The sequence below is a fragment of the Parus major genome, chromosome 10 (genome assembly GCF_001522545.3).
Source record: "Parus major isolate Abel chromosome 10, Parus_major1.1, whole genome shotgun sequence".
NCBI classification, from domain to species: Eukaryota; Metazoa; Chordata; class Aves; order Passeriformes; family Paridae; genus Parus; species Parus major.
The window spans coordinates 13,757,321-13,770,385 of NC_031779.1; the positions used below are offsets into that span (position 1 = coordinate 13,757,321).

Below are 13,065 nucleotides of genomic sequence, written 5' to 3' on the forward strand. Positions count from 1 at the left end.
GAGAAAAAAACTCCTCACTCCCTTTACCCTCTGGACTTTCCTCCATTCTGTGTGGTGCAGACATGGAGAAGTTGAGGAGAGGTTTGCAGGACTTTGGGCCCTGCACTGTGCTGGAAGCAGGAGCTGTGTGAGGGAAGGCAACCAGAGAGGCCCTGGACAGATGTTTCCATTCACCAACGCTGCCAAGGAGCAGGGAATGCCGAGTTCACTACCTTGGCGTTATTTACATTTCACAACATCCAGCAATAACCATGCCACAAGCAGTTTAGGAGAGGAAAATACCACGCGGCCAAGGAGCATTTTATCATTGTCTTCATTAAAAGGGCGAAAATTAAGCTTTTTTTATTCCAATTGTGAAACTGTACCTGGTTTCATTTTGCCAATGAAACAGGACACAAGTATCCCAAGCCTCATCCACTTTGAGATAATTACCAGCCATTGCCCTTTTGCACACGATTGTTTCTGGGGTATCAGAGACTATTTTATCTGTGCCACCCCTGAACCACCCAGACATTTTCTTTCCATTTTCCAAAATAAACTGATTTTTGATCTAGCAGAGAGGACAGTTTCCCTTTCAGTAACTATGCCACAAACCAAATGCTCCAAAGACCAAACCTGAAAATATCCTCAGTGGAAGTGTGCATTTCAGAGGCATTCATCCAAACCTCACTCCTGAGACCAAACACATTTGATAATGAGCTTCCAGATCCAGTTTGGCAACCAGAACAGCTTCTCCAAGGGCTGCCCCATCCACCCAAACACACTGGAACGTTAGGCATGGAGAACATGCAACAATGTGTTCTGCACATCCCAAGATGCTCCCTGCAGCAAGTGATGGGAAGGGTGATGCGGAAAACAGTTTTCAAACCATGTTATGATCCTCCAAGTCCTCTCTGAGCCAACAGCAGAGGGACAGAGAAAATAAAAAGACCAGTATTACCCATTTCTATAAATGTCAGTACTTTCTGGAGCTTTCAAAGGGGTTCTGTATCTCAGCAGAGGCACTGTATCATGTTTCTCCAGGTTTTGCACTGGTGAACACTGCCCAGACAAGGTGACTTTACTGGGAGTGAGTGCAAGGCTCTCTACCTGCCACTGCCACAACAGGACACCTTCCTTCCCAAAGTAAACCAGACACTAATGCTATTTATAGATCCTGCTGCAGAACTAGACAGGCCTCCCAACCATAATTCAGCAACGTGCAAATAAGTTTTATTTCATGGCAGGCAGAAGAGATATGAAAGAAAAAGTCCTTAAGTTCTGTCTTACTTTTTGAAAGAAATAAAGAAGTTCCAACTAATGAAGATTACTTGGAAAATCAACACAGAACAGTAATACCTGCTAATAAAAGCTAATCACAAATTCTATGGAGAACACTTCATTTTTGAAAAAACTGGCAATTTCAAATTTCTTCCTAAAGGATTACTAAAGGAAAGCAAACATCCATGGAAAAGACAGGCAGCTGATGTACCAAGGGCAGACCTCCTGAAAAATATCAGCTCTATCAGTCCTATCAGTTATATTCCTCATATATAACTGTGACTGTAACTGAAATCTTCCTTACTTTGCAGGAAAAAAAAGGACTACAGTTTGCAGAGATACATAGATGAACAACACTCACCAGCACTACTTTTGAACACTAACACAGCAGACTCCACCAACTTGTATTTCCCATGTCTTTGGGGTTTCAGTGGGAACTGCAGCTTTGTTCTTACAAGCATTTTTCATGGAAGTACCTTTGCATTTAAAATGTTAACTGCAAAAGCATCTGCTATTCAGATAAAGCACCCATAAGCACTTAATTTCATATGCAACAAGTTTTACAAAGCTCTCAAAAGAGCCCAAGGATATTTGGAAGGACACATACAAGTTAGGAATGAGTCTTAGCATATCATCAACCAAAAAAAATCTATTCTTAGATACCTCCCTTTGGTGATTCCTATAATCTTCCTTTTTTTTTCCCCCTCCTACTCCTTTGAGAAAGTAAGTTGTTTGGTTATTCAAAAAAAAAATAAAAATGGAAGAACCTGTTTTGCAAGGCATACAAACAAAGCAGTATCTTCCTAAAAAAGAAAAGCTCATTCAAAAGTATGTAAATATTAGAGCTGGTAACACAAACAATAAAACCACAGGAAACACAAGAAATTAAGAATAGATCAGGACTCATTCAATTTCCTGGCTGCTAGATATATAAGGACTTTTCTGGGTTGGATGTATGAGGAAAGATTTCTTTTCTGAATAACAGACATCAGGCAGTTAACACAGATAATTTCAAGGGGCAAAGAGAGAGGACTGTTCTGATCATGCCTCTACTCCTTGGCAGGACAAGGATCCTGACCAAGGCAGCTACACCCAGAATCTGGCACCTCAAGTACCAGAGGTTCAGCATCCTGCACTAAGCAGTGAATTCAAGTTTTAAGTCACAAAGAAGGCAAAAAACAGGATGCTGCTGAGTGCCCAGTGCACACCCAAAGGGCTGCTCTCCAACAAGGGACAGCTGGAAGCTGAGCATGAAGCAGAGGTGACAATTAGTTCCCTACATGCAGGGTGGTCCCTGCCATCGCCACCCTGCAACTCTCCCTGGCTGGAAGGCACACTCCCAGTGCTTGACACTGCATTCCCCAGCTCGGGCACACTCCCAAATTCCTCACTGCTCCTAGGCTTTCATCTAGAAGCATCCCAGCAGTTTTCTCTCCTCTCCAACATGGGCTTTCCTTTTTTTCCTCAACCAGCCAGAAGCAACAAGGTCTCAAGCAGACAGAGTTGTACATCTCTTGTGTGGGAATTTAAAAGGCTGCTCTTCCAAGCATCACAGCCACATTAACACAACCACACTGCAACAGCTCCTGCTCCACAATCAACTTCCATCAAATGTTAGTCTCCATCCTCAAGGTATCCAGTGGCTCAGACTTCTCTAAGAATCAAAAAAAACTCTGCAAAGAAAACAATTTATTTCTTTCACTGCAAACACCCAAGTGATGTATTTATCCAAAGTAAAGCTTCAACAAAATTTAGAGCACATTTCCTCCAAAATGGCCTAAGTTTCTCTTGGCACTGAGCTATCACAAGCCCAAGGCATAAATACACACAGGCATTTATGCAAACAGTATTATTCTTTCTTAATTAATATCAGTAGCACTGATCAGACTAGATTTTTAGTAAAAATTGGCAAAGATTTTACAAATTAGTTCCAAGGGGAGAGAGAGGTAGGAAAATTAGGAGTCCTCTAAGCAAAATATTAAAAATCTTAGTAAGTTTATACTCACTTGATACATTTTATCATAATGTTTAATCTCTTTATATAATGCAATTGTATAGTAACTGTGACTGCCATTTATCTGCCATCTCATAGTACTAACTGCTATCACAGAGGGAATGGGTCCTGCAAATAATCCAGGAAAGGAAGGGTAAAAAGGACACTCATGTTTTGTAGCTTCAGGAAGAGGTATACATTTTCAAGCACTTTCCTTGCCTCAGGTCCTCCATCTTCCCCAAGTAGTTTGGAATTCTGATTTCAAAACTTGCTCTCCACATACTCAAGTGTTTTCTCCACCTGCCCTAAGCTGTTGCTGGGATAGGATCTCTTATTAGTCTCAAAGAACCCGATGACTTCTGAACCTTGAGATTATAAAGCAAGAAAGTTACTGAACACTCACATGCAAGTCGATTGGCTAAGAAAAAGTAGCACAAAGTCCTGCCAAAAATCCTAGCTAATCTGATAAAGGAAAAACCAGGGAGGTCTAAGCACTAAAACCTGCACTTTAAGCTGAGCCAATTCCAGCTGCAGAAGGAAGCACATCACATTCAGCAGAGCACCTCATCTTCTGAAATGCCATCTGAAAACAACGTTTTACCATCCTACTGCCCAAAGAACACAGAAAAATGTGTGGGACTGACAGGTAAACTTCAGACGAGTACCAAACACAACTTGAAACTGACTGCAAGGAGGGAGAAAAATAAATTTACAAGATCTACAACAGGAAGCCAGCTAGCACTTAAGTACTTCTTTAACTCTCCCCCTTTCAATGCACTTCACAAACAATTAATCCTCATGCAAACATATTTATTATCCACAGTTTTAACTTGTAAGCTCTTCATGAAATGGTCTAGTTCTTTTTCTAGCTTAATACACTGCCCATGAAAACAGGGACCAAAGCCCTGTTTTAACTGTGGGACAGCTCTCAAGAAACTTGCTCCCATCATCCCACTCCCATCAGCATCTTACAGAGGGACAAGAAAGGTACTTAATCAAGAAAACACTTTTATAAGCTAGTCAAAAGTATTTTATGCTAGTTAAGTGCTCAAATCTTCGTCTCCATGCTCCACTCTTCTTCAGACTACATAACCAAAAGACTCTTCCAAAATTCATTAGTAGCTCTGGCCAGGCTGGAAAAGCAGCTCCAAATTTTGGAGACTCCCAAGCCCCCACCACACAAATGGATTCACACTCCTGTGCCCAACTCAGCAGGAGCCACCAGCACTCTGACTGCAGCCACACAGTGGGCATGAAAAAACCCCAGCATCCTCCTACAATGGGTCTGAGGACAAATGAGCATATATTTTCCTGTTGGCATCTGCACTACAATAGAGAAAAACCTGCAGTTAACAAACACGTGCAGCAATATTTCGCCCTGAATCACACAAAAGTGTATAGAGACACCTGGACCTTGTGAAATGAAGTTTATTACACAAGGCCTTCTTTTATGGCAGTATACATAAAAAGGGTTTAGACTTTATTTCTCTACCCAGCTGAGACAACCTACTTTCTCTGCAGCTGCTAGGAGAAGAGAAACTATAAACATTTACATTTAATGCAACAAAAGGTTTGCTCACCACCTCTTGTGTTCCACTGTGCTCTTAGATGATGATCACTCATCATAAAAATGGGTGGAGTGGCTGCAAAACACTCAGTGATGGAAAAACTGACTCCCATGTTCAGGAGAGGTTCCTGCACAGGCTGAAAAACTCCACTGAAATGGAGTGTTGTCATTACTCCCAGGATGGGAAATCTTTGGGCTGTGGATGCAAACACATCTGCTACACAGCACATGAAGCAGTCTGTTTTAATTTATCTCAGAATCACCCTCTGCACCAACTCAAAGACCTTCAGATCACACTACAGAAACTGTTTTAATCTAGGCCACACATAAACTCAATCAGCTCAGTTTGGTCTTAAACAATTAAAAACCAGCACTCCCAAGTACAAAGTGCAGACCTGAAGATGTCCAGTGCCATCAGCACTGCAGCCTTGCTGCTGCAGTGAAAGATTTATGGTAACAGGGAACAAAACAACAGAATTCATCACGTAACACCAGAGGTACATCACGTAAACCTCACTCCTTGGCTGACTCACTAAGTGATATTAATTCAAAAAAAAAGCAAGTCCAGTTTTGCTACCATCTCACTTGTGGGTTCAGCAATTAGGAAGTGTGCTGTGCACAACCTCACGAGCCAAAAGAAATTAGTCTGTATAAGAGTCAAATATGGCCATCCTGTCCTCCCCTTCCCCCCAAAATAAACCACTTCCCCCCCTTCCTTTAACACCTGCTTCCTCCATCCAAGCATTCATTGTCCCACTGCTATTATGGGACCAAAGGCTTCAGCATCCCAGAGGAAACTCAGGAGGGAAAACAGTGTGTGTAAAGTGATCAAGACTCATTCCCTTCAGCAATCTCATCCCCCCAATCCCTTTTTTTCCCCTCTTTTCCTATTGACAGCAAATTTCAAGATTTGGCAGGCTGTTGACAGCCACACATGCTGGGAAGCCAAATGTGCCACATGCACATCCTGCTATTGAACCCCACTGTGCCCAGTGTGGACTTTTCTTGCCCTCACACCTCACCAAGAGCCCACAACCAACACCAGGGGGCAAGAAACAAGGCCAGATAAGCCATGGCCTGACCCAAAACAGCCTTTTGTACTGTTACCCTGAAGGGAGAGACTTCACACAAGCAGCCACTCTGCATCCCTAAAAAGCGGCAGAAGCAAAGCAACATCAGGAACATGGCAAAAGGAGCCTCTGGGCAAAACCATCCTCAGCATCAACTTCCACCAGGAGCTTTTTAACTACAGTAGGTCACTGTGCACACTCACACTCCTACTTTGGTCTTCCCTACACTGGAAACAGGGATACCTGCAGGAACACGATGGGGCATCCAGCATCCATGTGTGACACATGCCAGGTGTGTTAATCCAGGGAAAAGAATGGGTGAGTCAGTAGTTTGAGTCTGAAGACAGTCTGGTTAAGAACAACTGCTCCATGCCAGAATCTTTGTTTGTAATGGTTTTACTAAGTGCAGCACTCAGACTTACAGAACAGTTACACCACAGAGGGCAGAGACACACTGGGGAAAAGATTTACTTTCCCAAACAACTTTGCCAGAAACCTCAGATACAGTTTAGATGAAGATACAAATATGTCACAGATTTTAACATAACTGGCTGCTCCAGTTTGCATTAGTCATGGGTGATAAAAAGCACAGAGGACTCAAACATGACACATCGGGCACTTTCTCTCTACACAAAGTTTTGATCATCATCATTCAGTGACCTTTAAGATGACCACCTTAAATCATGCTCATAGAGAAAAGTCTCACAAAATTCAGCCTCATTTTAAAATAAATAATTTCTCACTTATTTTCTTTTCCCTTGCTATCAGAAATAAAACCTGAAGGAGCTGCTACAGAAGAAAATCCTTAAATGCTTCCTTTTACAGTGGATCAGGCTAATCTCAGCGGTGCTGCCACACTGTAAATAATATCTCACATTAAAAAACAATTTGGGGAGGCCTCTCACTGTGTATTTTGCAAATGTAACATTAAGGTAAAAACAGTTCAGCAACAAGACTAACGGGAAAATTAGATCAGCCACCTGAAAGTAGTCAAAAAAAATACAAAAAGAGACTAGAAGCAGTCACAGGATGCTGTGGCAAATTTTGCATAGTCTATTAGAAAAACTTCACAAGTGCTTGAAACAAGGACACAATGGATCCGTTGCAACTACCTGTGCTCAAACATTTTAAATATTATCTCAGAAGAGCAGCTCTACAGGATCCAGTGAGCAATCAGTCTCCACCCCATGATTTTCAAGGAAATCAAAATGTGACCACATGAAAGGATCAAGCCTACAAGAGAACTGTGACAGTTCAGTTGCCACATTGACTGAACAAAAAACTGTGACCAGTTTTGGAAAGACAAGAGCAGCTAAACAGGCAAATTATTTATTATGAACAACTCATGGAATCACAAAAATAAATAAAAAAGAAAAATTTTACTAAAGAGATTGGATCATTTTGAATATAAAAGTGAATTCATAGTCTTTACAAGGGGCAAGAGATTCAAGAAAAATCCAAGTAGTCCAAGAGAATTACTCATGAGAACCTGTGCTACAGAATTATGAAGAAGCACCAACAATTCTGGATTCTGCAACCAAGGCCAGAATCAAGGTCCTGTACCAACCATGGGAGTCTCTAAGGCCCACACCAGCAGCAGACCTTGCCCAGAGGTACCAAACCCAACCTCACACCCAAAACATGCTTGGAATACAGTGGAATACACTGTATTTCAAGCCCTCAACACAAGTGCTGTAGAAGGTACTGACAGTAGTTTCAGAGATAATTTTTCCTTATGTTTTCTCCAATCCTAGATTAAATATTTAAGCATTTGGACTGTGAGAACTTCATTGCTATGCCAACGAATTAACCTTTTTCTCACCCATATTACAAACCACACAATAAACTCTTTAGCATCAGATTCTTAGGTTTCTTTTCAATATATATAAAATAGTCTTGTTAGAATGCCTGACCATGTCACAACATGTGATACATTACAGCTGCAACAGAACTAAAGCTTACTTTTTCCAAGGTATCACACTTTATACTTTTTAAGGACTGTTGACTACTTAAAAATATTTATGATTGTACTTTTTCTCCTGTTCCTCAACAACCTAGCAGCCTACTTAAAACGGTTATAAAGAAAATCTTAAAAAACATTATTAAAATAGCAGAACTTACTTTAAAGAGAAGATTTCTCTTCACTCTCGACAGAAATAACTGCTGTCTTACAGAACTTAAAAACTGAACTTTGACTTTTAACTCACTGACTTATCTTAGAAACATCTATCTCCCATGTCATCTTCTCATGCTATAAAACAGGGATGGGCACCACAGTCAAATGCCTTCTTTGCAACTGGAAAAGCACTTCCAAGAGTTTAGGCTTCTCCTGGTGGAAGCATCCAATCCTCTGCCACAGCAGCTGCTGGTGATAACACAAGGGAACATGAGTCAGGTAACTGATGCAGGTACAGAATGAACTTTTTTTTCTTAATAGATACAAGTTATGAATTGCATACATGAGAAACAATAATGTATTCTTAACTGGAATCCATTTCCCAGTCTGGTTTGCTGAACAGATCCAAAACCCTGGTATGACCCAGCTGGGGAACTGGAAGAGGCTGCTTATGCTACACCAACACACAAAAGAGATGAGATGACAAAACTGCAGTTCAAGTTTAGGATGATACTGAAACTTTTACCTACTGCTTGTCTCCACCAGCTCTTTGGAGAAGGACAATAAACTCTTTACAGGATTTGTGGCGTCGCAGCTTATTTGTCATGCAGACATTACAAGAGGAGTCACCCTGTTGCCCTGACAAAGCACCATAAATATAAAGAGGTGTATCCTTCTGAAAAAGATCTGTATAGCTTCACTGCAGCAACAAGTTCCCTGCATAGCTGCTTTTCCTGGAGCACTGCCATCATATTTTCTTATCAGTAACTGAAGTAACTAACCAGCTAACTCCCAGTGATGGGCTTTGCCTTCTAGATCTGCATAAAGGTCATTTGCAAAGGGAAAAAGGCAGGCTTGATAAATAAATAAAAAAAAGAAGCCATTATGCCACTTTTATATCCACAGCTTTGTTTCCAAAAGCCAGTGAGAAGTGCAATGCCAGACTGAAGTGTCTGACTATTCAGTAAGTACAAGGAGTGGCCGATTCCCTCCCCACAGTGAGATTGTTGACAGCTGTTTTAGAAGAGGGGAAAAAAAAAGTGAAGCATGACTAAGCTATTCATAAAAATCCCATTATATCCAACACCCTAAAAACAAGTTTTGTTTTAGAAAAGGTGCAGGGCTTCCTGGACGTGACTGACCAGGTGGTACATGCCAGCCCTAAACCAGGCTCCCAACTGCATTATATCCCCTGTGGCAAACCCCAGGGCAGCAAAGAAGGGACTCTATTTACACCAGACTATCAGCTGCTTCAGAACGTCACTCATTACCTTTATCTGTCTTACAGGTGATCAATGCAAGCAAGCACATGAGCACTTGGCACTGAACACCACCCAGTAAGCACAAGGTGCAGGCTGCAAGGTGTTTTCCTCCCCAGCTTTCCACATCCAGCCTCTCATGTGCCTGCAAATAGGAATTATCCTCCAGCTGGAAACCACGCCAACTACCAACTCCCTATCCAGGAGACTGGTAAAACATGGGGCCACAATCACACAGGGAGGCCATATCATGCCTTTACAGCCTCCTGGACTACCCAGCCTTTTGCTGGAGTTTTTGACCTCTTAGCAGTGCCTTCCACCAGTAGAGCAAAGCCAAAACCAAATAGTTCCTCCATACAAATCAGCTGTGTGGTTTAGCTGACTTCAGGCTATTTATTGCCTGTGTGGGGAACCCCTGTAGAAATAGCATCTAATAGCACTCAAGTAGATTGCAGAGATAACCAGCTACAGTAATAAGCAGAAAAGCTTCCAAGCTGCTTCAAGGTTGGTTTTATTGGCGAGTGGATCACCACCAAATAGCAGGCAGAGAAAACTGATACCTTGGTGTCCTGGAAACAGTGGAAAAGAAATAGGTACAGCAGGCACTGCAGCTTCTACTAACGATTTTTTTGCTAAGTAGCTATTTAATAAAACTTATTATTCCAGCAGAAAATTATATGAAAGAACCCCACTGCTTTTGCAACACAGGAGCATGTGAACACTAACAATAAACCTACCAGTGTTTTTTTCCTCTAGGATAATTTATTGACTGCTGTTCTTAATTCATGCTTTGGATAGAATAACCAGATTCCTTTAACAGTACTTAATCCTCCTCTTAGCACAGGAGTGTACCCTAGACCAGAACACGGCTTACTCACAAGTATATCCTGCTGAGAGATTAGTGAGTTCTGCATATGCCTGAGTCTCAAAGCTGCGCTACGCAGACTGTGTTTAAAAACATCCATCATCAGATAGTACCTGGCAGAACTCTGTTCCTACGAGAAGCTTTGAGCTCTTCAATGTGTTTCCCTCCTTTGATGCAGCGAAGCTGTAAATCAGGAACACCAAGCTCCTGCCTTTCTCTCTGGCTGCAGTCCCTGGCTGGACTCTCTTACTTCCAACACGTCGTGTCCTCACCTCTCGGGCTATGCCGGCCATCCGTGGCCGCCAGAGCCGGGCAGGAAATCCAGGCTGGAACGCCGTCAGCACAGCTCATCCACACTACCTGCGGGGGACTCGTCATTCAGGCTACCAACAAAACCTGTCTGCCTGGCAGAACTCAACATCCGTGCCCTTCCAGCAACAGCCCCAGGCTAGCCCGTCTGCCCAGCACTGGGCAGTGCTGCAAGGACAGACGGGAGATGGACAGGCTCAACCCATGAACGTGGACAACAGGTATACATTTGACCTCGTGCCAAGGGAAAACACGTGCCCAGATGATCCTCAGCTTGCCTTGTACACCCTGAACCTGTTATCAGGCTTGTAAGAAACCAACCAAAACAAAAAAACCCAAACAAACTCAATTTCAAGTGTGCGAACGGGACATTGTCACAATGTCCCAAAGGGCAGCAAATGTCCCTCTAGTACAGACAGCACTTTTATCCACAGGCAGGGATGTCATGAGGTTAACATCTATCTACTCCCACTTCTAAGGTATCTATGTATAAAAATACACCTCTAACACCACAATAAATGAATCATTAGTTTCTGACCTTCAGGAACCCACATGGAACTTGGTTCACCCTTACAATTCCAGAATAGGTCAGCAAGGGCGTGCAAAGTACAAGAAAGACACCCAACAAGGGACTCAAAGAGAGTCACCACAAACAGAATTAATGTAGCTTGGCCCTTTAAAACCGATTAGATTACATTAGCCAAAACTCCCAGCACACAAGACATCCATAGATCTCAGACCAACTGTCTAAACTCAGCTCTGAAGCTACATGCTTTACATATTTCTACTGCATCGCATATCTCCATGAGTACCTAAAGTTTTACGGCTGACGGAGATTCTAGAGAGCCACGGCGACCAACTGTCCTACAGCAGTGCAGGATTTCTAATCCTTTTATCAATTCCCTATCTGGTCACCCACAGCAGTATTGATACTGCACACTCTTAAAAAAGAAAAAAGTACTTTTTATAAATCACTTTTTTCCCACTTCCAATCTCCAGCTAATATGGGGTAAGGACACTGGAGCAGAACCAATTCCAGAGGTCAGCAAAAGCAGATTCTGCAAATCCCCACTCCTCTATATGACTTGCAGGGACAACACAGTCACAGAAGGTGGATTAACAATCCCCAACAGTTTACAGGTTCAGAAAAACTACTGTTTCGCAATCCTCATCCAGAAACTCCTACATTTGCTTCAGAAGAAGGGTCTGCACTTGAGAAGGAACAAAAATAAATATATTCTCAAGCAACAAAGTGAACGCGTGAAATAGACCCCACGGCAGTGACCCTCTAAATGACACCAAAGGGCATTGAGACCCAGAGGTGACACACACCAACACCAGCGTGTTGCGGGGGGCTCTTGATACCAACCCGCGGTGACTTTCCGTGCAATAAACTGAGACACGAAGTTGTGTCTGCGAGCCTGGAGCGGGGTTCCCACCGGGATATCAGCAGTTCCAGTGCGGAGGGAGGCTGGGGGCCAGGCGGGAGCGTGTCCCCGGCACACCCCCGGGCACAGCGGGGCTCGTCCCCGCGCGTCCCCCGGCAGCGGCGCCGCCACCCCCGCCCGGCTGCGGGGGGACCGCGCCCGGCCCCGGCCCGCAGACAATAGCGGCGGGGAGCAGCGGCGCGAGAAAACACTCCAAATAAATGAAAAACTACCAAGAGCCGTACAATGAAAAGGAATAAAGCCACGCGGAGGAGAGGGGCCGCCCGGAGCGGCTCCACGCGAAGTTGCGCGGAGAAAAACCCCCCGAGGACGAGGAGGAGGAGGAAGGGCGGGGGAAGCGTGCGAGGGCCGGGAAGGGAAGGGGGGCTCCCGTACACCCCCATCCCCGGGGAGTGCCCACCCCTCCGCCCCCGCCGGCAGCCTCCCCAAACTTTCCCCCACCCCTTCGCCCAACTCCGGCGGGGTGAACTCACCGCGGGGCCCGGCGGGCGGCTTCGCCCCTGGCAGCGGGGCCGGGAGGGAAGGGAGAGGGACGGGGACGGGGAGGGGACGGAGGAGGCGGCCGGGCCGGTGCTCTCCGCCCGGGGAGGTGGGCAGGAAGCAGGGGAGGCGGGCCGGGGGCTGCCGCCTCGCAACCTGAGCCGCGCCCGCCCCGCGCCCGCCCGCCCGGCACGGCCGGCACGGCACGGCCAGCCCGCATGCGCCGCCCCGCCGGGGCCGCCCCGGGCCGGGCCGTGTGGGGCCGGGCAGGCACGCCGGGATCGGGTGGGCACTCGGTGGGGCAGAGGTCCGGCCGTGCCTGCCCTGCGCCGTGAGCAGCGCTGGGGAAAGCCCCGCTCCCAGCCCCGGAGGCTTCTCCCTCGCCTGTGCCCCTTCCCGGTTGCTCGGCTGCCGGGGAGAGGCGGCGGCGTGTGTAACATGGTGGTGCGGGTGGGAAAGCGCCCAGGCTGCTGCTTAGGCTGCGGGTTTGTTTTTATCGAAGGGGGACCTGGGGATTGCTTCATGCCTGGAGGAGTTCAAAGCCAGGCTGGATGGGGCTCTGAACAACCTGCGGTAGTGGGAAGTGTCCTTGCCCATGGTGGGGAGGTTGGAATTGGATGGCGCTGAAGGTCCCTTCCAACCCAAACCATTCTGGGATTTTAGGATCCTGCCTTCCCACGTGTTGAGCGCTGGCTGTA

At 45.2% G+C, this 13,065-nt stretch overlaps 1 protein-coding gene across 3 annotated transcripts in view; it reads right to left on the minus strand.

Moving 5' to 3' along the window:
• Positions 1 to 12,450, minus strand: part of AKAP13 (A-kinase anchoring protein 13) — a 203,070-nt gene extending 190,620 nt beyond the window's left edge. For all 3 annotated transcript variants that reach the window (XM_015639124.3, XM_015639123.3, XM_033516895.1), the window contains exon 1: positions 12,361 to 12,450. The gene's annotated coding sequence lies outside the window, so the exon portion shown is untranslated. The remainder of the gene's footprint in view (positions 1 to 12,360) is intronic.
• Positions 12,451 to 13,065: the final 615 nt, after the last annotated feature.